We start from the raw sequence: 23,179 nt of genomic DNA, 5'->3' as shown, positions 1-23,179 counted from the left end.
AAACGATTAATATCTTGGTCTCATTCATTTCAGTTTTCCTGCTGAGAAGCCTGACAGCACAGTTTGTCACGAGAAAGAAATTATTTTTTTACCAAGAGTAATAGATGCTCAAATTCAGCATCTATCTCAATTCTTACATTATGATATTAACTTTATACTTACATACTTAACATTTGTTAATGGTAAATATTTTGAAAGGCAGCATCATATAATTGTCTTAATCCATAAACTCAGTGAAATTAACTTAATTCTGGGTTATAAACTGTTCAGTTTGTTATAGTGGTAGTGTCCAGGGGCCCCAGTCAGCTATGGAGCCTTTTGTACAAATATATAGGATAACATGGTCCTTGTCCTAAGACCTTACAGTCTGTCACTCATAAAACCAAGAAAAAGGTATGTCTATCTACAAACACTGTATATGCAAATGTAAGTTACTTTCCATATAATTAACATTGGTTGTTTTGCCTTACTGTCACTTAAAATACTTCTTTACACACTTATTTTCCATAGAATTCTCCCTCACCTCCCAAAATGGCATTGAATCAAACAAGAGTACAACTAGAAAAGGCTTCTGAAACAAAGCTATTATATATTGGTCACCGCTGTCTAGTATGACTGCAATTGATTTTTTTCATAGTCTTAACAAGAACTCCACGAGTAAGTCATGTTGTTCATTTATTGCTAATGTTTCTGTGTAGTATTTCCATTTAGTCACTGCTGTTTATTGAGTGAAGTATTATTGCTAAATTAAGGGAAACTAGTATTTCTGTTAGTAAAGAATTTCTCTGAACATAAAATACAAAGATTTGATACTGCTGTTACTATAGTGTGACATACACACATACATTTTTACAAATAAACAGTCTTACAATAATCATTACATTAGATTTGAATGTTAAGGCCTTTTCCCCAAGTAAAGTTCTTATGGAATTCTGGTGCTGTGAGATCACACATTGACTGCTTACAGACTTCTGTTCCTGTGGATATGAAATAACTGATTTGGGAAACTTTCTTAAAAACTATTTAAATCAGCATTATGGACAGAGCAAGATAGTTATACCCATTGTAAAAGTTGCTTAACAATTTTCATTATAAGCCCCTGTTTTCAATGGCTAATAACTTTGCCAGACTTTAGCTGTTTTCCATGCCTCTTCATCAGCAAAATCGTTAAGCCGATTCCAAGAATGAGGTTAAGGAAAAATAGATTTTTTCCCAATGTTAACATTTTTTTCCTACTCGTTTCATTGGAGAGCTCTAGCACCTCCATACTTCGAAGCAAGAACATGAAATTTGGTAGAGGGATAGGGCTGGGTGAACAGGAGGGTACATTTGCTTGTCCCAGTGAAAATCTGCTCAGATTTTGTTGATTCATAAGCCTCTGAAAATTGTCATTTGTACATGCTCAGTAGTTGGTTAAAGGCTTTCTGTTAAAATATCTGAACATTCCATCTGCACTGAGTATTCTCCAGCCTCCAAGTGCTTCTTATGAGTCAATAGCGGTGCATGGTCTTTCAACCCCCACTGAATCTCATGCCTGACAGGCCCAAAACTAGAACTCTAGACTGGAAGTACATAGCAGTAGTCATCTCTACCCCCTTTGATTTAGAAAAAATGTGTGTTGGATTGGTAACAATGAAGTCTAATCTCAGCTCTTCTACTGACTATGGACTTCATAGCCCTTACTTAGCAAGGTGTCACACTGCTATCCTAGGAAGCAAGCACCATTCACCTATTTAAAAAAAATAATTTTAACAGAGGTTGCACAAGATCATCCCTAGTGGAACTGGTACTCGAAACCAGATTTCTTATATAGCACACCCAATTCTTATCCACAGCGCCTTTTGAAATGAATGTGCTGAATCTACATACTAATGTGATCACTATACTCTCTTGGTTAATTTAATGGCAGGAAAATATGTAAGTAAATTTGAGTTTTGATGTGACCTTGGGAAGATCAATCAACCTCTATCTGCCTCAGTTTCCCCACCTGTAAAATGGGGATAAGGCATACGCACCTTTGAAAAGTACTTTGAAATGAATGGAAAAAAGTGCTAAATATTTTTTATTTTGTTTTAATAAGATGCTATTTTCTGCTAAGTGCCTGCATTCCAATGATAAAGTGATTTGATGTTCTTAGTTGTTTTTTTGATTTGTAGTCAATTAGTTCATTTTATCATCCATTTATCATTGTGTTATTTGGTGTTATGGTCAATTCATATGCTATTTTATATATATTCAATGTAAGCTCAATAGATTTAAATTGTAGGATTATAGCAGTATAAGATTAAGAAGTATTTAGGAGTGATGAGTGTGTTTTAGGTATATAAGTAAAGCATGGCTGGAATGCAGTCTACAGGCTGTGGCCTATAAGATTTTAGCTTAGCCATATTAAGCCATAGGCTTAAGAACACTTGATCTGAGTGGGTGACCTAGGAATAACCCTATGCCAGTAAAGTCACATCTTAGGTGATGTTAAGAGACACTAGATTGCAATAAATGGTAATGTATTGTCCAAGATCACAAGTCACCTATTTGTAACATCATGGAATGTTGTCCTGTCCTGACTGCAGGTTACATGTTGTGCGTAGATGCTAATGAGAATAAGAGGAACTTAGAAACAAGCTATAAAAATGGGGCATCCCAATAATATTCATGGGGTGTGGAAGTACAGATAAGGAAAAGAGGGTTGAAAACCTCATGCATATGCATAAGGTGTTAGGTGTGGTTAGAACAACTATATAAAAGAGGTTCCCTGATTGGGTAAATGTGGAAAGACCCCAAGAAATAACCCCACTGGAAACCCCAGCAGGAACCATCCCTCTATTGATCATATGTTGAGAGATCCATCAGACCCTAGAATATCTTTGAGGATGTGAGTATGACTACAGTCTTAGTCATAGCATGGATTTTTGTAGGATTTATATATGCATGGGTAATTGTAACTTATTGCTTTAATAAAACTTGTAGTACAAATAAGACTTTGCACTTGTGATTGTGTCTGGGGTGGCTAACCTTGCTCTTCATATGTTCCTGGAGTCTCCAAATTTGAAAAAAGTACCAGAGGTGATTTTCACTCTGTTAAGCTTAAAGCTGTAGCAACAGGAGCTGAGCCCATAGTAGTTTAATACAAAATTACTTAATTCAATTTAAATTAAAAAAGCCACAGTTTATTTGTATTACAATAGCACCTGGGAGCCCTAGTTATGGAGCAGGACGCCATGGTGCTAGGTGCTGTACAAATACAGAACAAAAAGACAGTCCCTGCCCCAAGGAGCTTACAGTCTAACTATAAAACAAGGGGCACAGACAGATACAAACAGAAAAGTACAAGAAAACAATCAATCATGCTGTGTATCTGTGATACACAGTGGTATCTGCACATCAGCAGCCTACAAGACAAGTGTTTTGTACGCATCACAGCAAAGAAGAGTTTTGATGAGGGATTTGAAAGTAGGTAATGAGTTAGCTTTGTGGATTTTTACAGGGAGAGCCTTCAAGTGTGTGAGGCAGCATAGAAGAAAGAATGATGGTGCTTATTTGAAAATTTTAAAAGTGGGCAGTGGAGGTTGGCATGGTGGCCTGATTGGAGGTGAGCATCAGTAGTGAACGAGAGATGATAGGGTGGGGATAGATTGTAAAGGGCCTTGAAAGCTAATACAAGATGTTTGGATGGAAAGTACTATATAAAAGGAAGATGCTATTATAACCTGGCAGTAATGACTGCGTTATCAGTCTATGGATGTGGCTACGGGTCATTACAGCTTCCATTTGTTGTTCTGTTATGTGTTCCCAAAAGATTTCTAAGTCTCAGTGTTGTCAGGCCATGCAGGACCTTTTTTATCTGTGTAAATTAACCTATTTTGGAGTTTTTCTTAGTCTGCAACCAGACCATCTCACTAACAGAAATGTATTTCTGTATTATATCTTCCAATTATACTGACCACAAATGTTTCTGCCTGGAAATCTGTGAAGAAGGGTCATATTTATACATGTTAGATGAGAGCTAGTCTTGATAGTTACAAAAAATGTTCAATTGCTTGGTGTTAACAGATAATGAACGATGACAGAACTTTTTCACTTGGAAAGATGCTAAGTGCTGTATCTACAGTAGAGGGCAGTCTGGTATCATTGAACAATGAAAACTGCTGCACATTATCAACTGGTCTTTTTGGCTTGATGTATACATAAAAGGGGCAGCTATGTATAATTTAAAGAGGTGGAATTTAAAGGAGGGACTATCACCTTCAATTAAGCAATGCCAAGTTTTCTTTAAATGAATGTGTCGTGCTCAGGGAAGCTGCCAGATTGATGGCCCTGGAGAATTGCCTATTTAGCCACAGAACAGGTACAGCACAGGAAACAGTGTAAACTTCCCAGCTCCACTGTGCCAGTGCACTGGAAGCCTGACTTGGAGCATCATCCTGTGTAGACAAGAGGAATGATCTGTCTTCGTGCTCACCTTTAACCTTTTGACAAGCTCTGTATCCCATTACCAAGAGGCTTTTGCAAAACACTTGATGGATCTGAAGTGCTCGAAAAGCTGGAGACTGCTAAAATGGGAAATGCAGTAGTGGTAATGTTGACAGTAGCAGGGAGGGGAAAGGAGAGTGTGTCAGAGGAAAGATATGGAGGTCAGTTTTGGCCATGTTTGGGTTGCTAGTGAGCCATCCAGGAGGAGATGGCAGACCGGCAGAGATATGGGACTGTCAGAAGTAAAGAGTGTATCAGAGTAGAAATGGCAGTTCAAACCATGTGAGCAGATGATACAATACAGGGAAAGGGTGAAGAGAGAGAGAGAAGGAGGGGACTAAGGACAGAGACCGGGGAGAGGAAGACCCAATGAAGGAATGAATGGTTAGAGAGATAGGAGGAGAACCAGGAGAGGTCGATGGCATGAAAGCTGAGGGAGGACAGGATGTTAAGGGTGTGATCAACAGTGTGGAAGTAGCAAAGAGGTGGAGTAGGATGGAGTAGGGATCCTGAGATTTGGCCAAGGAGAATCAGAGAAATATAGGGTTAGAAGGGACTTTGAGAGGTCATGAAGTTCAGCTTCCTGTGATGAGGCACAGAGGTAAACCTAGACCATCCCTGAGAGGTGTTTGTCCAACCTGTTTTTAAAAACCTACAATGATGGGGATTCCACGACCTCCTTGGAAGCCTATTCCAGAGCTTAGCTATCCTTATAATGTTTTTCCCCCTAATATTTAACCTAAATCTTCCTTGCTGCAGATGAAGCCCATTACTTCTTGTCCAACCTGCAGTGAACATGGAGAACAATTGATTACAGTCCTCTTTATAGCAGCCCTTATTAACATATTTGAAGACTGTTATCAAGTCCGCCCCCCTCTCTCCCCCGTCTTCTTTTCTCAAGACTAAACATGACAAGTTTTTGTTAACCTTTCCTCCGAGGTCAGGTTTTCTAAACATTTTATCATGTATGTAGCTCTCCTCTAGGACTCCAGTTTGTCCACATCTTTCTAGAAGTGTGGCACCTTCTAGAATTGGACACAGTACTCCAGCTGAGGTCTCACCAGTGCCAAGTAAAGCAGGACAATTATTTCCCATGTCTTACATATGACACTTCAGTTGATAACCCCAGAATGATATCAACCTTTTTGCAACTGCATCACATTTTTGACTCTCATTTAATTTGTGATCCAGTATAATCCCCCTGATCCTTTTCAGCAGACTATCCCCAAGCCTGTTATTCCCCTTTTTGTAGTTGTGCATTTGATTTTTCCTTCCTAAGTGAAATACATTGCACCTGTCTTTCTTCATTGAATTTCATTTTGCTGATTTCAAACCTATTCTCTAATAGTAATACATAATAAGAAACCATGTTGGGAAAGTTTCCAGTGGTGTGAGGAGGGTAGAATCGAGGTTCAAACAGTTTAAGGATGGACTTGGAGGAGAGAAATTTGAGGCAATGGTTGTAAATGGCTCTTTCAGTGAAATTAGGGGTGCAGGGAAGCAGGGAAATGGGGCGGTAGCTGGAGAGGTAGGCGCTCACAGGTAGCTCATTGAGGGTGAGGGAAAATGGGTACATGGTTTTATTTTTATGTGAAAGAGTCAGAAGAGAGTGAGGCTACTGGGGAGGGAGGGTGTGTGTGAAAGTGAGGAAGTTTAAAAGAAGTTAGTAGCTGAAGGGGTAGGATCAAATGGGTAGGTAAGAAACCTTGGAGCTAGTGACAGGCAAAGAAGGAATGGTCTTGGAAGGAAAGATGATCACAACAGATCACATCAGTTTCTATTTGAAACAAATGGCACGGAGGTGGGTTTTAGGAGGGAATCAGAGTTTGAAAATAAGGAATGGGAATGTCCAAAGAGTAAGCCACCACGGTGAGTGGGGAAACTGACCCAGTCTTGAACGTCAACAGTAAGTAAAGTTGGGGGCAAGGAGGCCAGGGACTAGGAGCAATATGAAATTTTAATTCTGTGAGGAGAGGGAAAGAGGTGTATGTGTCCAGATATCAAAATCTGAAAGCCAGGTGATAATGGAGGAGAGTAGGGGCTGGTGGTAGATGACAACAACATGAAGAAGAGTCTGATGGAGATTTTTCTTCACATTTTTTTTCTTTATGCACAGTAGCAATTGTTACTAATTGTATTTTTGATAATGCACAGAATGCTGCTTCAGCATCATCTGTCAATTAATTCTCCATTAGTCTGCAGATGCCTGCAATTGTTTAGTTCCCTAAGCAGAAAGGGAAATGGATCTATTCAAGGTTTTCTTTAGCAGATGAGAACACAGTGACTGAGCTGCCAGACTGCTGTGCTGATTTCCAGTGTGTGCATATCGGCAACTTTAACCAATTTTTTTCAGTACAGTAAAATAAAAACAACTTTTTTCAGTGCCCGAGCCCCTGTTTTTATATACATAGGGAAGAGCCTTTTAATTCCTATGAGCAATTGGTAATTTGCTAACACTAGGTGGCATTATATGGACAGAAATGGGCTGATTATTATGCTGAGTTGTCCAGCACATACTGCACTGCTGTTAAACCTCTATTTCAGTAGCATCATCAGTTGTGTGGAAAAATTTGAACAGTGTTGTTAAGGGTCAAGATGAAATGATATAGGCTTAAGGAAGAAAAATAAAGGCTATAAAAGAAGATTGTTGGGAACATATTAGCAAAACCTGGACAGCACCTGTAAATCTATAGAAGCTAGTTTTGCAGAATGAGATATTTGGGTTTTGGCAATTGCTTTACTTTTTGCCTCTGGCTATTTTAAATACGTGGTACCACACCACAGGATTGTTAGCAGCTACGTGCGGGAACGTCTGTGGGAATTTATATATATAAAAATCTAACGGAGAAAAAAACCAAACCAATAGCTCACCAACTCACACAGAAGAGCAGAAGAATTATAGGTTGAAATACTGATATACTGTAGCAGTATTCCTATGGCATCAGTTAATACAAGTCTGCATATTAGAGGGTAGGACATTCATCTTAATCTCCATAGAAAAGGCAGTTCTTCATATATAAATTGTCCCATCCCCTATGCCACCTCTCTTACATACCCTGTGAGCCAGATCTTTGGGCACAGTGCCACTCCACTAATGAACTTTGTGCACAAAACCTAAGTAAGTGGCCCCACAAAGATCACCCCAATGGAAGCTGATTGATTGCTGCAGCTGTGTTCAGCTGGTATTGGGACTTTTATACTACATCTTTTTCGGTGATGTAGCAGGAAAGTGGGTGTGGTTACTGAAAAGGGGATGTGTTTAGGATGAATTTACACTAGGATTTAGCCTCTTATTGCCAATATAGGCTGGTATAATTTAGACCTTTTCTAATACAACATAGAGCAGGGCATGTATAGAGCAGCCATCGGATCAAGGCAATGTAAGTGAAAGGTTATGTCAGATTTGCACACCACCACTTGTGTTCTGCATATCTTGGGATTAGCTGAGGGATCTACTCTCTGTGCATGGGTGGGGGATGGGAGGGAGGACAGTGTCCGTGTATTATAATAGCTGTAATGTAGCAAAAATTTGTTGACATTTAGTATAATCTCAGAAGTTCTTAGCTTCTAATTGAGTGTTGCTTGTGCACAGATCGTAAGAGATGGCTGAGCGTGTAGCAGAAGGTACAAAGTCTTTATTTCATAGAGGAGAGTTTTAAAGTGTTGCTAAACACCAGTGACAATCACTTAAATAAAGTTACTTTTTACTTTCCTAAAATACTGGCTAATGCACCTTGTAGTGGTTTTATATGGCTGAACTAGATGATAGAGGCAGTGAGGTGTTTGGCTTTTTGAAGTATGTATACAGCAAGTACTACCGTCTTGGTGGCAAATATCCCAGCTCATAAACTAGTTACTAAATATTTTGATTAACTACTTGTGCTCCAAATTTTTAACAGGTGTCTCATTCAACAAGACCTTTTCTGCCTCCATACATGTTCTTAGTAATTATAATTATGATGGTGTTACTGTGCATGTTGTGTTGTCATGTTTTTCTACACACAAAATGCAAACAGATATTTTCAGTCAGAATGGCCTTGATTTTCAATTGAGAGTCACAAAACAAGAAAGAACAAAAATCAAGTCTCCAGGGGAAAGCACTCAATGTGTCTCTTCTCTGATAGCCTGTAGGGCAGCGAACACAAAAATGGTTGCCACTCCCTGCAGACAGCAGAGTCCTTGCAGATTTAAAGGAGAAGTAAAAAGAATACAAAGGCATAAATTATGCAGTCATTACCATTATAGACTATTGAGGTACAGTGTAACAAAGTTTCATTCTTGTAATTTGATTAATGAGTAATGGGACTAGAGGAGCAATTTGTGAGTGCAAAGAAATGCTAAAGGACTAGGAAGTATGAAGTACAGCAGCAGACAGACATTCAGGATTCATGTAAGACATCCCTAATCTTGATCAATAATCATTACTTGTTCATTACTTAACGCACATAAATTCTAAAACATTGAATATGTAACAAGTAGCCAATTATGGAAAAGCAAAGAGCCAAACTTTGCTGGCCAGTCTCATTGGTTTGGTTCTAACAAAATTCCTGATTAGTTGTATGAATGGCAGTTATAAATGTCAGGGTAGGACACCAGAAAGGACTGACAGTCAATAAAGACAGAGCAATCAATTATTCTGTTAGCATCTCTAATTTGCAGGCACGGAGGCTTGCAATTTGCAGTTATTAACTAGAAATCTCAGTAAATGGACATACAATTTTGTCCATACAATGTCAGATGTTGTCTTCTAATAAAAAAGTGTAGAATTATAGACGTTAGAGTTGGAATATACTTTTTTAGACTATCCTTTCCAGGGTCCCTACCAGTGCCGGATTGTCCCCTTACCAGGGCCGGTTCCAGCTTTTTTGCCGCCCCAAGCGGCAAAGCGAGGGGGGAAAAAAAAAGAAAGAAAAGAAAATTAAAAAAAAAAGATAAAGCTGCGATCGGCGGCACTTTGGTGGCAGCTCTACCGTGCCGCTTCATTATTCGTCGGCAATTCGGTGGCGGGTCCTTCACTCGGAAAAGAACTGAGGGACCCGCTGCCAAATTGCCGCCGAAGACCCGGACGCGCCGCCCCTTTCCATTGGCCGCCCCAAGCACCTGCTTTCTTCGCTGGTCCCTGGAGCCGGCCCTGCCCCTTACAGTATGTTTTGTATATACATTTACATTGTTTTGTGAAGAAGGCTGTAGCTTTCATTTTTAATTTACTCATGGTGTGCTTTGATAAATGAAGAACAAACCTTGGCACTAGGCCCAGTTTTTGCTATTTCTCCTAAAGAAAAATGTTATAAGAGAGCTCTTGCCAAATCTTCAGCCTTACTAATATCATTTTGTGCTGCTAGAGCAGCACAGAAACCTTAAACCTGCCCTAAGTGGGCAGTTGAGGATTCCTTCAACATGGGAGAATCTTCAATTAGTGTAAAGCTGGTGTAACCAGCTCTGCAGTAGCACCTCATGCCCCAACCAGCCCTTAGAGGAAGTGTTTTGGAACCAAATGAGGTGGGGCCAGAGCGCAGTGTGCTGTGGCAATCCTTGCTGGCATAATGGTCTTTAGGGAGCCAGTCCATAGACTTCTAGCTAGCCCCAGGACTAGGGGAGGAAGAAAAATAATTTAGAGCCACCTTTACCTCTCCCACCCCTCAGCTCCATCGATCAGTTGCTCAGTGCAATTGAGTATTGAACCCAGAATCTATCATAAACAACAGATGCATATAGCCAGGGTCATGCAAAGCTCTTAAAACTTGCAAAAGTGCATTTGCAATTTGCATCTAAGCAAGATTCTGCACTGCAGAAAAGCTTACATTTTATTTAATAAACACAGGCATCTGCTACTAATTAAAGTAGCAGCATATAATTATACCCTTTCTTATTAGTAGATATGGAGTCTGACAGTTGCTTAGATACAAAATAAGCAACTACAGATTGTCTTTTGCACTTTAACAAGCATAGGGAGCTGGAACAACAGAACTGGAAACTTCTGTATTATCTTCAGTAAATATGCCTAGGAAAGAGATGTTTAATCTCATTGGTAGCTTGTAATTTTAGCTGTAAGTTTGTTCCATTACCTCTTTCTCTCTCTCTCTCTCTCTCCCATAAAATACTACAAACCTAAAAACTCCTATGGAGACAGAACATTTCCTGTGGGAAAATATTAAAAAGAAGGAAGAACAATGCAGTTAATAGCCATCACTTTGCTCAGATCGCATTTTCCAGATCTTTTATTTGTATAAACATACATTATTCTTTCTGTTATTGATGTTTTGGAAACATCAAAGAGTGAGCCATGTACAGGTGTTATAGCTATCTACAGATAAATTGTAATTTAACAAACTATGTTCTAGCAATTACTATAATATTTAAAAGAGACAGATACTGCAAATTTTTGTTCCCAGACGTATGATTTTAAGCTCTCAGCCAAAACACTGTCACAGTAAGATCAAATAAATCCAGGGCCACCCCAACAGAGTCACTGTTAGTGTCATGAATCTCCTGAGAACTGTGTTAGGAAAGCATGTTACTTTTGCCCTCACAGAACTTAGTATTACTGCATCCTGAGATGTGCAGTTCAACAAGTGACCTTTTCTTCTCTCACATTGTTAATAATCCCCAATTTTTCTTGCTCCAAGAGTCTACAGTTCTGCCGATACAACTGCAATCATAGATCCATGTTATTAAACTGTAGGGAATGCAATCAGAGTAGTTAATGCCATGATAATCCTCTTGGGCCATTCACTTATTTTTCAAGATCTTGGGAGGGATGCTGCCTGTACACGCGGTGCTGTCTGTAATGAATATTTGGTACCATAAATCTTTGGAGAAATATACAGCGCGCACCCTCAAGACACTGCGTACTGCAGCACAATGCAACTTCAAATTACTGTAGTATCAACTGTTGTAATATTGTCATCACTTGAAAGAATCAGGTACTTTATTTTTAAATAAGCTGTTCATGGAAAGATTTGATTTTTCTCTGCACAACCTTTCCTGTACAGTAAGAGCCATGAACAAAGGGAACACAATTACAGTGAAATAGTGTATAGTTTGTGAATCGTGAACTGACCAGCAGGGGGTGCTGTATGAGCATATCAGTGAGCATTCTTCTCTGAAGACAGAATTGTCTCTGCAGTTTAATTTTTGCCAGTTTGGAGAAGTGGAGAGAGGGTGGGAAATCTCAATTTTCCTCTTAATTTGGATATATCAGCTTTATCAGAATTTAGGACAATGTTTCATGGAAATCTGAAGATAAAGATAATAAACAGGAAACTTGTTAAATCTGTCTTCTCAATACGGGTATTTTAGGCATTTCTTTATGTGCTGCTAGCTATATAACCATGTACCAGTACAGCATATTGCTTGCTATGCACAAGGTGATTCAATACAATTATTTTTCAATCAGCTGGATGTTTTCCAAGAGCTGTTAAGTTCTCGATGAGGCTCTTTATGATCATGAATCATTGCTAGAAACGAGTCTGAGGTGCAAAATTCAAATTCTAATTCCTCTGACCTTTCCCAAATTGGGGATATTTGGATCTAAGGGTTTTAGTGTGGGTCTATCTTTTATTACTGTACTAACTTATAGTAACAAGCAATCTGCACTAACTAGCATGATATATTTCAGTTGTATGGAGCATATTAGGTCGGAGTCTAGATACATATTTGTTAAACCATTGGTTTTCAAACTGTGGGGCACGTCCCCCTGCCTTGGAGGGGTTAAACTTTATACAGCATAACTTAATTTAATGGATCCACAGTATTTTTTTAACAAGTTTATTTCCATGTTGGCACCAAGTCTTGCGTGACACAAGGAACAGGCAGTGATCTCAGAAATTCTGAGTGCGGGGGCTCGAGCTGGTAGTGTTTATTAACTAGGGGTCCCTCCTAAAACTATTTGAACCTGGCCCTTGCTCATGGCAGAAGGGTTACAAAAGTTGTATCTTATTTTTGATTAGTACAATGGCACCAAAATGCCCTCTTCTTCATCTGTGGCTTTCTAGTTCACTATAATATACAAATGATCTGTCACAGGTGAAGCATAACAATAGGGCACCAAGTGGTGGAAGTCTTTGTCTCCATCTGACCAGCTGCAACATTGTTTTTGAAAGCTTGTGCCATGGCTGTGCAAAAAACAAAGACAGGTTTCCTCACTTCCATCACAGCACCAGCAAAGCCCTGATTAGCAGGAACTGTTCCAGTAGTTTTTATCTGATGAGAGCTGGATATTTATTGCGGTGAGGTCAGAGTCTTTTTTGCTGGGGTGGTGTCGCTCACTGAGGTTCTGTAAATGTGGAGAGATGTGTGGGCTGCAACATGTGAGTTTGATAGATGCCACTCCTATCAACGCCTCCATGTGGAGGAAGAGATGCCAGCTTCTGTTAAAGAAACAGTTGTGTTACCCTCATTGATGAAATCATTCCTTAGTCCTGGTAACTAATCTGGTTATCCCCCTATCTCAGATCCTTCTTGTTTGGAGGAAATTTATTGAGGTGGGTGTAGTGAGTTAATTCTAGAAATATTTGGAGTCAGTGAGGGTATGTCTACACTGCAGTGTAAGTCTGGGCTCAGACTCAGGCTTGAGCCCAACTCCCCCCCCTTCCATCTACCCACAAATCTCTCAGGCTCGGATCTAGGGTCGTAGGACCCTGAGGGGGTGGAAGATTTGAGCCTGAGTCAAGCTGGGACCCAGAGTTTGAACCCTATTGCTTTAAAGTGTAGACACAGCCTCCTGGGAGTCTGCCAAAAGTACCCCACAGTCCCATGGGCCAGCTTTGTCCTCTCTATGCCAAGAATCATCAATCAACTGCAGGGAAACAGAAGCAACCCCCCTTGGTGTAGTGCAGCAGCTCGGTGAGTCAGCATTTAACCCTTCCATTGTCTTCTAACCGCTGAGCTGCAAACACATAATCAGAGAGCCTTCTGTGTTTGCAATGGAGACTGAACAGAAGAAGTCTTTTGCCAAGAGTGCGGCTTCACGGTGACAGGAGCACAGCCAGATTTTGGTAAATGTCTGCTGTGAGGCCAGTAAACCAGTGGACTTTAGTAAGAGTAGCAGGAGTGATCGCGCATAACAGCAAATAGTGAAGAAACTGGAAGCATTGCAAATTTGCTGGACCAGTGCAGGGAGCGGTTTAAGCAGTTCAAGACTTAATACAGGAGAACCAGGGATGAGAACTGCACCTTGAGTAACTTGTTGACATCAAGACTGTTTGATGAGGAGTTTGACCGAGGTGCTGGGTACGATGCTGAGCATGGAGCTGACAGTGGTGCATGAGGACCCGGTGAGCTGGGATGGTGCCCTGCTGGCCCCAGAATCCAGCATGGAGACTGATGGGAACCAGCAGCAGGCTCTGAATGAGTCCCGCAAAGTGACTCTGTTGCTGAAATGGTCCCTGAGGAGGTTTTGCCACATGAGCAGCAGCAGAAGCACATCTTGCAGTCATACTTGAAGGAGCTTTTTGATGTCCCCCTTGAGGAACAGCCTGCTGCAGAGCCTGCAGGAGACACAGAAGGGAAAGAAGCTGCCCCAGAGCCTGGTAAGTTTCTGGCTCTATTTTAATGTTTATTAATATAGGAACAAGAGGGATTTTCATTCTGTGAACTAAGGCAAAAGTTATTAGAAACCCTAGCAAGCAGCGTGTATCCGCTAGTGGTAGATTGTTTCCCAATGGCTTGGCTCCCGTGTGCAGTTCAAGATGGTGACCAGGAAATAGAAAAAGTAAAAAAGTCTTGAAAGTGAATTTTTGTTGGAAAGGCACAGATTTTTGCTAGAGCATTTCTGTTTGTTAAAAATAATAACCTTACATTGCCACCCTGTAGCCACTGAATGATGTAATGAACCGCATGGAAACTGTGATGGTCGGGAGGGGGTTCATTTCAGTTAAACGTAGTCCATGCAGTCCATAGGTGACACATTCATTTGTCCCAAATTCAACTGGAGATTGAAATTTTGTCCAGCAATGTGCTGGGGAGAAGAAAGTTGAGGAGGATGGCTAAGCCATGTGTGGAAACTAATGCAGCATCCTGTTGATTTCCTCATGAATTCTGACCCAATCCTATGTGCTGATAGCTGCAAACCTTTCCTGAAGCAGGAACTCCAGATAGGTAGTCACTTTTCAGGGAAGGGCATATTCTCCAAGGCTGTCTCAATAGATGACCAGCCCACTCATAGATGTGCTGTTCAATCACTGTATGTTTGAATACTTTGCTTGCATATGCTGCAGGTTTCCCACCAGCTGCTTGGAATAACAACATCTCCCTTTGCCAGTTTGGCACCATAAGAGCAGTTATGTCCTTCAAAATGTGGAAGGCCTGAAATGATAGAAAAAGCGTTTGTAGCATGGCCACTGACCACACTCCTCTCACCCCCAACCCAAGTAGTTTTTTGCAGTTTTTTTGGGGGGAGAAAGCAACTTTGAGTTGTTAAACTTACTATTGTCTCTGCACTTCTTTCACTGCGATTAACCAGGCTGTGTCCAGGGAGCGTCTGTGATCTTAAGCATCCGTCTCACAATACTTTGAAGTTCAGTTTGGAGAAGTAACATTTTATGTCCTTGAAATTCCACAAGGATATTTTCTGTGCTCCTGCACTGAGCTATTTAAGACAATAATCCTCTGTGTCTTGTCCTATTAGAGGCCCCTCAACTTCTACAGCCTGCAGTACCCCCAGAACTCACTCAGAGTGCAGCAGAAGACTCGGCCAATGGACTGTTCCAAGAGATAGTGTTTCCGTGATGAACTTATGATGAAGTTCTGGACAGGGCCAACAAGCAGGCTGAGTACCAAAGATGGGGACTTACAGCTAGAGGAAAGTCATGACAAGAGGAAAGACTCAAGGTGGCTGCACAGCTTGAGGACAAGATTCGACATGGGAAGAGGCATTTGCTTCACAATTCCTGGAACAGGAATGGCAGCTATGGGAGGAGGACAGAGATCAGCAGAAAGAACTGTTTGAGCAGCTGGTGACACTAATGGCTGCAAGAGTACCAGCTCCTGCTGCATCACTCACACCACAACCTGCATCCCCTGTGATGGAGTCAAGAAACAGTTTGGAAAAGTCAATGGCTAGGTGGCCCATGCAATCAGGCCCCATGAGTGATGAGAGAGGGCAGCTTTGCCCCAGGCAGTCCTCCATATTGATCCCTTCCCCTGTGGATTCCTCCATCCCTGTCCCCTGGTTCCAAGAGCACAGAGGGAAAGAAGGGAAAGGATAATAGGAGGCCAGGAAACATGCAACAGTAGTGGGGTTCTGTCTTGTACATGGTTTCACTGTTTGCCCTTGTTTATGCATTTTTATTTTTATTTTTTTTTCTTTCTGTTGTTACTGGTGTTTTGGTGTGGTAATGGCAGCTGGCTTGTGTGGCAATGTGTGAATGATGTACTATTTCAATATGTGTTTATAAATAAAGCCTTTTATTTTATCAAGAAAGTTTATTGCTATCACTGTATCACCTCATACAAAATGTGTATTTAAAATAATAAAGGTGAACTTGAAGACATGATATGGGGCAATTAGGAATTAGTATACAAACTATATTTCTGAATATAGTTAGCTACATCAATCCATACTTCAGTCACTTCTGTACATCAATCCTTACTTTGACTCAATCCTGCCACCAGTGGATAAGTGGTCAAGTCTTTCATAAGTCATTGCATCCCCAAGCACTGATCCCCCTCCCCATAATTAATCAGCTCCCTTCCCCCCTCCTCCACAAGCACATTTGTAAAGGTATTATTCTCCCTCTTCCATTGAGCCATGCAAGTCCATAAGGCAGGAGCACAAAGCTGACTTCTGTTGTCTGAGTGCATCCAGTTCCAGCAGCAGTAGCTGCACTTTCTGGCTGATTCAGCAACTCCTTGCTGTCATAGGTCCATTCCAGGGGAAATGGCTCACCTCTGGCTTCACAAAGATTGTGAAGAGCACAGCAAACCCTAGTAATATGGACAACACTGATAATACTGGAATCCAAACGGGTCTGTAGATACTTCCAATGGGATTTTGTTCTGCCAAAAGCACATTCAACAACCATTCCACACCTGCTCAGAGTGTAATTTAACCTTCTTTTGCCAGGGCCATTGAAATCAGGATATGGTTTTATAAACCAAGGCAAAAGGGAGTATGTGGGGTCCTCCAAAAAAATGGTGGGGACAGTAATTCCATTTATGACAATGGCATTTGATGGGAATAATGTCCCAGCCTGTCCATGAATATAGATTCCCGATGAGCAAGAAACCTTGCCATCATGAACTTTTCAGTGCAGCTCATAATGACATTCATAAATTGGTCTCTGTGGTCCACAAGGACCTGCATAACAATGGGGTAGTACCCTTTGCGGTTCATGTACTCTAATGCTCCTTGAGGAGGGCAAACTGTGGGCACATAAGTCCCATCCAGAAGTGCCGGTCTACATAGGGGGACTCAGAGGCTGTACCGAATGTCACGAGCCACATCAGCCAGTTTGAGTCTGCCATGTCTGTGTCCTCCTCTGCCTCCTCCATCACAAGCTCCATCTTTGGGGGATCAGAAAATACCACCAGAACATCCACCAGCATCTCATAGAAGCTCTGCCCATTTCTTGACATAGGAGTGAAAGTGCAAGCAAGAGAAGTTTTACAAAAGGCGTCTCCTCCATATTGCTAGCTCTGGGAGTTGGTAGCACACTGACCAAAATGATGGCTCCACAGGATGTGTTGGAGGGCTGTTCAAACTGTATGTAACATGTGAGGTGGACAGTCAAGTTCTCCCACAGTGCACGACAGTCAGAAGGCTAGAGTGGCCACATTTCAGGAAGGCACTAGGGAGTCTGGAATATGGTTGGTTTGACTTGGGTTGGCATGTTGCAGTGTGGACACCAGAGCTGCAGGTTTGAGCCCAGGTTAGAAAATTCTTAATGTAGGGTTAACAATCAGTATAGATGCTCAAGATCTGTGTTCTCTAGTGCAGGATCAGCTGGACTCAATCCCACTAATCTTGGGCTTACATTGCTGTGTAGACATTCCCTCTGTCTTTTAGACCCTATTCAGGTTGGTTTTTAGACCTAATTTTAGCAAGGAGATGGTGCTGGTTGTGTTGATTGCTGATCTCCTGTCAGGAGAAAATTAGGGCCCACTTCATGTAAGCAGGCATAGCGCCATTCATTTAAAGTGAGCTATGTCAGTTGAGGATCTGGCCCAATCTGTCCATGCTGAGTCTTTGATATTTGTCATCTACCTTTTGATAACATTGGTTTTAATACACCTGTGGACTCTAGTAGAGATCATCAATCACTCTTGAACGGCTCTGTTCCTTTCATTCAGAGAGAACCACAAGGGTAATACTGGGCAATTGCTCATCTGCCCTAAATGCACTTGCAAACTGGGTTCTGTTTGGTCACCCTTTTTTTTCAAGGTCAGGGCTGTTAGGAAGTAGGTGGGGCCATTAGGAAGACTGTTGCAGAGGTACGGGCTACAGTGTTTTCAGTGGTATTCCTCTATGTATCTCTATCTCATCAAACTCATCCTGTACAAATTAGTGATGTCTTAGTTCTGAATAAAGATTGGGGCATGGATGAGAGGTAATTGGCTGTCAATCCAGATGGAAGGAACTGGGCAAGTTAGTCAGAGGCACTGAGAGAGAGTGATATGGCCACAGTTTGTCATTCATATTTGCAGCCTGGGGTCTGATTGGAGCCTCAATTGCTCCCAGATGTTCAGGTTGTCATGCTGTCTGGAATTGCTCATGACTGTGAGTGCCTACCTCAGGGCAGACTGTCAGAACAAGGCAGACACCCCAAAATGGTGGTGTAAAAAGCAACAGAGGGTCCTGTGGCACCTTAGAGACTAACAGAAGTAGTAACAGTACTACTTCTGTTAGTCTCTAAGGTGCCACAGGACCCTCTGTTGCTTTTTACAGATTCAGACTAACACGGCTACCCCTCTGATACTTGACAAAATGGTGGTGTGTTCTGTGATTAGATTTCATCAAGTCAGTAACAAATGTGAACTCCTAGATCACTATAACAGTCTTAGCATGGAGTCACAGACATTCCCCTTAGGCTCTCCAATCTGTCTTGCCACCCAGACAAACTGCATTTAGTGATAAATGATTACTTACTCCCTCAAAAAAATCACACAATATTCAGGTTGCTTCCAGTCCAAAGAGACCAGTCACTTACCTCCAGATCAATTGGTATACCAGATCTTACACCAAGGACAATGCCTGTAGCCAATCCTGTAATGGGGGGCATGGATCAGCGTTCACGTCAGTACCTGGCCCAAGCTGGGGAAGCTAATGATCCAACCAGTGGACCAAATTTGATGAGGAATCCTGTTCACACGCCACCTGAGACACATTGCGCATATGCTAAGAAGAATCCTATAATAAACTATCTACAGGTTTATTAACTAGGAAAAAGAAATAGAGTTATTCACAGGTTAAAGCAAGCAAACATATACACACAAATGAGTTATCATCTAAATCCTAAGAGTGACAGAGTTGTAGTGATCTGTCAATTCAAAGCGTCTTTCAAGGTTGACCCAGGGTTAACTCCTGGGGATCTTTGCCTCAGTTTAGAGTCTCTGGCCCTGTCAGAGTTCAAACAGCAAAGAGAGAGAAATGGGAAATTTTTATGTAGCTTTGTTTTATTTCCTTCATTCAGCTTCCAAGTCCACAGGACGAGGTTCCTTGCATGTAGCATTTCCCAGGTGCGATATGGCCGTTAACTAATTCTTTGTATTCCAATTTTCCTTATTGGCCCATTTTATTTTGATAGTCTTTCTGATGTGTATGTGTATGTGGGGGTGAGGGGTGGGGGAGGGTGATATCTATGTCTGGGTTCAAAAGTTCAGAGAAAACATTTTCAAAGTTATAAAGCAAAACTTACATATTTTCTTATAGCATGGCATACCAACATTACAAGTGAAATTAATGCATGCAACAACTTACAAGCGTTTCATAGAGTCTAAACACTAAATATATTCTTATCAGACTAATACCTATTCTGAGCAAAACTAACATATATGTGAACTGGTCTGGTCTCAAGCTAGGAGTTTGTTAGTTCTTAGCTAATGCCTGCAGTCTTGGCAAGCGATGGCATCTGGCTTGCCAGGGTCATACAGGTAACAGCAGATGCCTGGAGTGCATTGGCACTTGTCAACAAGGGTGCAACCTTTTTTTACCCTCTTCAGATGGATTTGAACATTGCCATGATCGTCCATGCCTTTGCCATCCTCCCACTGCACTGATTCTGTGTATTCTACATAGGGCGACACCAAGCTCAGAGAAATGCAAAAAAAGTAAATAAAAAGCAAAAATAATTAAAAGTAAATTTGGAGTTTTAACATTCATTCAGTTTTAACAATATAATTTGTTACTCAGTAAGGAATGTTTTAAAAGTATGATCTTATTTTGTGGTTGAGGTAATATTTGTTTTTGGACCAATTTCTGTTGGTGAAAGAGACAAGCTTTTGAACTATACAGAGCTCTACTTCAGGTCTGGGAAAGGTGCTCAGACAGTCAGAGGTAAATACAAGGTGGAACAGATTGTTTAGCATAAATAGTTAAGACATATTCTAAGAGACCAGTCCCAAGATGAAGTGGCTTGTTAACAAATCTGCAAACGTAAGACAAAAAAGATTGTTAGTGGGTGTGGAGAGCTGACTGTGCTCTGGGCGAGCATTACCATCAAATGGTGATACTCTGGGGTATAACGCTAGTCCAAAGGCCACTTCACCTAGCGGTTACAGTTCTGGATGTGTCAGTGGGAGGAGTGTAGGGGAACCCAGGTCCACCCTACTCCACCAGGTTCCGACCCTTCAAAACAGAGTAGCCCCTGTGCTGGGCATAGGGTCTGGTACCATTATGAGTGTTTCCTAGGTTGCTTCCTACCCTTGCTCCAGTCCCTCTGGCATCGTCATGGGTTATACTGGGGGATCCTTCCTGTGTTCTCTCTGGTCTGTCTCTGGAGGAGTCTCCTTGGCTGGCAATATTGAGTCGTCACCCTCGGTTCCCGTGGTTGAAGGGCCTCCCGTGGCTTGGCTGTGAGACTTGGTCCTGGTGGCATGGAACCCTGGTGGCTTTCTGGTAGGATACTACCGCACCCCACTGCTTTTCTCCTAGGTCAGCCCAGACTGAGCTGAGCTGCTCTCTTTTGAATGCTCCTGTCACAGGAAGCATGCCCAGCAGTGGTGAGGGGGTGTGGTTTCCTGTATCCAGAGTAGTTCCTTAACCCTTATCTCACCAGTGTGGGGTTGATGCACCTTGTCTCAGTGGGTTACAGATTATTGTACTATGCCATAAATCCAGGGTCTTTATTAAGCCCATGATTTTTAGTGTCTAGCAAAGTTATGAATTTAAGCTTCCAGGCTCATCTTTTGAAGGTAGTGTGCAGATTTCTTTTGCGGACAAGGATTGAGAGATCAGATAAGGAGTGATCGTTTTGTGAAAAGCGTTTGCCCAAGAATGATATGGTGTTTTTGTCTTTTATCATTTTTCTGTGTGAGTTCATATGACAGTGTAGTGATTGTCTGGTTTCACCCATGTAATTATTATTGGGGCATTTAGTGCACTGGATGAGGTATGCCACATGTTGTGACAGGCACGTGTAGGACCACTGGATCTATAAAGATGTGTGGTGGTGGGGAGGGGTATTGATCATCACAGCAGTGGAAATATGTCTGCAGTTTTGCTTCTGTTGCTCTGGCAGGGTCTGGTTCCGCTTTGAGTTTGTGTGTCCTGGTCTGTGAGCAGTTTGCTTCTGATAATGAACTTGTAGCAAGGCTGGGGGGTTGTTTGAAGGCCAGAAGAAGGGGTTTGGGAAAGATTTTTTTCAGGATGTGATGCCCATCAAGTATGGATTTTAATTGTTTGATGATACCTTGTATGAGTTCCAGTGTGGAGTGGTAGGTAACAACTAGAGGTGTGTGATTGGAGGGGTTTTATTTCTGTATTGAAGCAGGTTCTTTCAGGGTATTTACATGGCCTGCTCCATGATGAAATCTACTACTCTGTGGAGTGTCCTTGTTCACTGAAAGTGCTTTTAAGTATGTTATGGTGTGTATCCTGGACTTTCTCCTGAGAACATATTCTGAATGCCTACTGTAGATAACAGATTTCTTGGTATGTTTGGGGTGGTTACTGGATCTGAAGGTAAATGTGGTGATCTGTGGGTTTCTTGTGTATAGTTGTATGTAGAGTTCTGTTGTTGGAAGTTAATCATGGTGTCCAGGAAGTTGATGCTGGGGTGTGAGTATTATAGAGAGAATTTGATGGATGGGTGGTCAATGTTGAAATTGTAGTGTAAATCTATGAGGGAGTTTAGGTCATCTGTCCAAAGGATGAAAATAGCATTGACATATCTCAGGTATATCGTTGGTTTTGTTGTGCATTTGTTCAGAGATTCTTCCTCAAGGTGGCCTATGAGGAGGTTGACACTGGGGAGTCATCTTACTACCCATGACTGTTCCCATGATTTGGACAAAGAGATTGTTGAATGTAAAATTGGTTTGAGTGAGGATGAAATGGATGAGATTGGTGATGTGTTTGGGGTGGATATCTGAGTGTTGTCCACTATCTTGTAGATATTTGAGGCAGGCAGAGATGCCACTATTATGAAGGACGTTGTTGTATAGGGAGGTGACATCCATGATACAAGGTTCTGTTCTGAGGGCGGTTGTTAATGTTGTGGAATTTCTGGAGGAAGTTGGTTGTGTCCTGGATGAAGCTGGCCCTTTGTGTGGTGAGTGGTTTGAGAATGGTCCAATAACAGATATTACCTCACCCAACTTGTCTCTTTCACCAACAGAAGTTGGTCGAATAACAGATATTACCTCACCCATCTTGACTCTCGCATATCCTGGGACCAACATGGCTAAAACAACACTGCAAAAAAATGTATTTTGTATCATTTGAATTTTAAAAAAAATCGATCAAAAGTTAACTTTTAACAATTAATACAGCTTACTGCTATATTATGTGTTCCATATTTTTAATAGGTAAGCTCTACTGTATTATGGAACAGTGATAGCATGAGTGGGCACAACTTCAATCACCCAAAACTTTAAAAGCAGGGAAATAATATAAGGGGAAAGATTTGTGCTTTTCTTCCCACCTTCATATTGCCTAAAATACTGTCGATAACACACTCCAGTGCTCCCTAATGCTTTTACTTCCATCTCCAACAAATCCTAAAAGCAATACCTACACCAGCTTCATCAAACTTGCCCTTTAATGCAAAACCTTAACAGTTACCTCAGCAGTGCTAATGCAGAAAAACTTTCCAAGGCATGGAATGTGTGACAATCAGATATGCCTGATCTGTTGATATACTTAATATAAAAGCATATGAGCACTCCTGATTTTCAATCCTCTCCTCTTACAACTAGACATACTCCCTGTATTACTATACAGCATTTAAATGTTTTCCATGGTTACCTGGGGACATATATATTTTACATCATAGTTTAAATGTTTAAGACATCCTTGAGGTACTATAATTTCACCCATGTCTGCCTAAATGTAATCCAGCAAACTAAATGTTCATTTTATGCTGAATGTTTGGAAACGGTTCACCTTACATATGATTAAAATAACACAGTATATTTATTTACATTTCTTCCAACAAATTGCTTAAATGTGAATGACTCACATCCACATTGTTACCTCCAGACATGCAAAAATCATGAGTTGGGCTGCAAAAAAAAATCATGAAATTAAAAAAAAAAAGAATACATTTGGGGT

The 23,179-nt window shown here is 41.2% G+C and overlaps 1 long non-coding RNA gene across 1 annotated transcript in view; it reads right to left on the bottom strand.

The window, feature by feature from the left end:
• Positions 1-10,765: 10,765 nt before the first annotated feature.
• The window catches only part of LOC128832248 (uncharacterized), a 32,856-nt gene continuing 20,442 nt past the window's right edge, over positions 10,766-23,179 (bottom strand). Inside the window, exons 4-5 of the long non-coding RNA XR_008443940.1 lie at positions 18,618-18,784; positions 10,766-12,839 (exon numbers count right to left, since the gene is read on the bottom strand). This is a non-coding gene — a long non-coding RNA (uncharacterized LOC128832248). The remainder of the gene's footprint in view (positions 12,840-18,617; positions 18,785-23,179) is intronic.

This window comes from Malaclemys terrapin, chromosome 2 (genome assembly GCF_027887155.1).
Source record: "Malaclemys terrapin pileata isolate rMalTer1 chromosome 2, rMalTer1.hap1, whole genome shotgun sequence".
Classification (NCBI taxonomy): domain Eukaryota; kingdom Metazoa; phylum Chordata; order Testudines; family Emydidae; genus Malaclemys; species Malaclemys terrapin.
Note: the sequence above shows the minus strand (reverse complement) of the source record. Positions and strands in the feature narration are given on the sequence as shown.